Genomic DNA, 3,048 nt, shown 5'->3' with positions numbered 1-3,048 from the left:
CTACCTTCATTATTGTGGCAATGGTTCATTTTTGTTTGACTAAGCTCCACCTGGTTTTGTATCTATTCGTGATACTTTTCAGTGATGTTGTATAGGATGTAATGGAGCATTTGTGTTGACTTGATTACTATTTTCATAATGTTTCTAACATATGCAATATACTTTTTGAACTATTTATAACATCTTCCAGTTTCTTGGAACCGTGGAGATGGTTGATTTTCTTAGAACCAAACTATAACAACACTCTCTCCCATAATATTGCCACATCCACACCAACTATACATCACCACGACACTTCTTTTTCTATTTTTGACCAAATCATCTCTTGTGAAACTTTCGAACATACACAAACCTAACGACTATGAATCTTGCAACTCGACCATCAAAACTAACAATCCGACCACTGAGAACATACAATATTGACACTCATTATCATGTTATACGAAAGGGTTAGCGGTATCAAGGAGCCCTAAGACCTTGAGATCATGGGTTTGAGTCCTGCTTAGGACCTTGTTCGTGTAAATATTAACCGCTTGTGCGCTTAGTTCAGTGGTACTGTGGATATCCTGATTTCGGAGGTTGCGACACGTCATGCGTTTAAACCTCATGGTTTGGCCCCGTAACATAGATTATCTTTAGATAACATTTTAAACCTTTCTATCACTGTATAATAAAAAAGATATAGAAAAAGAATAACTTGCTATTTTAAACCATTATATCATTTAGCGAACTATATTCTAAACCTTTTTATGTTAGAATACAGGACCAAAAAGGCAACATATCTATTTTGGGAAAAGGTTGACTTGGATCAGAAGGTTTGACCTTCATCATTTCCAGAATTAGCAAAGTCACAAGGGAGAATCAACAGCCATCTCAAACGGCTACTTTACAACAGCTATTTCCTTTTTTCATAGAGGGGTTCCAAGAGTAGAATTGGATCCAACCTCTTTTAGAATTAGCTGTTAGGTTATTGTGTTTATAAGAACACTCCTGTAATGAAAAAGAATTAACAACATAGTTGTATCAATTCAAAGTCTTATCAAAAACTGATCAATACAAGTCTATTACATTCTTTAATTATCGTGTTAACATGGTATCAGAGCTAACGGTGTAGATCCTTGATCAACACACTCGTTTTATGTCTCAATCATTTACCAAAAACACAGCCACCATGTCTAAAATTGATGGTAGCTCAAAATTAAATCAAACTGCCATGTCAATTTTAGACGGCAGCTCAAATCATAAGGAAAGAAGTTACCTGGATGCTCTTTGTCACCATAAACCACCAACCGTCGCCGGAACAGAGAACATCACCCTAAACCACCATCAGCCACCATAACAACTGGGTTGTGTGTATTGTGGAATGTAACGACACACAATAATCCAGTGATTCAAGCTCATCGGCTATCCCAAATGGTGGAACGAACAGAAAAATAGCAGAGTGGTGACGACGGTAACGGCGGTGACCGGCGATGACCGTATGGCTACCAGTAAAGAATCGACAGGAGGTAAATCTTCTCCTAATTTCTTGTACAAATTCCAACCATTAACGACCAAAGAAACAAAGAAAAAATCCCTTGCTCAATCGACGAATTGGGTGAGGGTAAAATCCTTAAACCCTAAGTTTTCAGAGAAATCGAAGAAACAGAACATGAAGGGAAAGTCGAATGACTTTAATCCCAATCGATCCGTTCAAACTCATACCATAGATGAAAAAATTGAAAACCCCAGGTTTACCCAAATCATGAAATGAATTGGGGATATGAACGATACAGGAGGGAATAAAAAGAAAAAAAGAAATAAAGGGATTAAATTGATCTGTACTGGTGATAGGAATGGGCTGACAAGTTTAAAGGCCCATGAAGAAGAAGTCCAAGTCCATAATCGATTTAGTGTATTGGACCTTGATCACCTAATTAAATTAGACAGGACCCAGAATCATGTTATTAATAAAGAAACTCATAAGGCCCAAAACCCTATTTTTTGTAAAAATAAAAATTCAAACAACTCTCGTTTTACCGTGAAAGCTAATATTGTTTCAAATAACACCAAAAATAACCAATGGATTTTTGACTGTGGTGCTACTCACACCATGACTTTTGAAAAATCCGATATTCGTTCTGAATCGAGCCCTAGAGTTAACAAAATTCAAACTGCCGATGGAGGAGTTATACATGTAAAAGGGGGTGGGAAAATTGAAATTACTCCGACTATGAAATTATCTAATTGTTTATATATTCCAACCCTGTCTCATAAACTATTATCCGTTAGTCACGTTACAAAATAATTAAATTGTTCCATTTTATTACACCCCACTTTCTGTATCCTTCAGGATATCAGAACTGGGGTGATTATCGGTCGTGGTACTGAACGGGGTGGGTTGTACTATGTAGACGAAGTAACCCAACAAGGTTCTGTGATGCTTGCACACGGAACACCCGATAGGGAAGCATGGTTATGGCATAGGAGATTGGGTCACCCTTCTGCCGGATACTTACATGCTTTATTTCCTAGCTTTTTAAAATCTAATGTGAACTTAAACTGTGAAACTTGTATTTTGGCCAAAAGTCATCGAAGTACATTCAAACCTAGTAATACTAGGAAAGATGTACCTTTTGCACTAATTCACTCTGATGTGTGGGGTCCTGCACCAGTTATTGGGGGGGGGGGGGGGGAAATTTCCGGTACTTTGTCTTGTTTATTGATGACCATTCACGCATGACATGGGTTTATTTTTTAACTCACAAATCAGAAGTTTTTGAAATTTTTTCTCACTTTTATAAAATTGTACAAACTCAATTCAACAAAAGTATACAAATTTTAAGATCCGACAATGGGGGTGAGTTTGTCAATACGTCAATGAAATGATTTTGTGTACATAAAGGAATTATTCACCAAACTTCTTGTTGTAGCGACCCGGCAAAATCTTCATTGACAGCGCCGCTAACTTAGGTCCCGTTACGTGGTCGTAGTCCCTATATGAGACTCATTTGACCAAAATTATGTCGCATTCATTTGAAATGTACAAAACTTACAAAGTTTAGTTTA

Source organism: Rutidosis leptorrhynchoides, chromosome 9 (assembly GCF_046630445.1).
Source record: "Rutidosis leptorrhynchoides isolate AG116_Rl617_1_P2 chromosome 9, CSIRO_AGI_Rlap_v1, whole genome shotgun sequence".
Classification (NCBI taxonomy): Eukaryota; Viridiplantae; Streptophyta; class Magnoliopsida; order Asterales; family Asteraceae; genus Rutidosis; species Rutidosis leptorrhynchoides.
Note: the sequence above shows the minus strand (reverse complement) of the source record.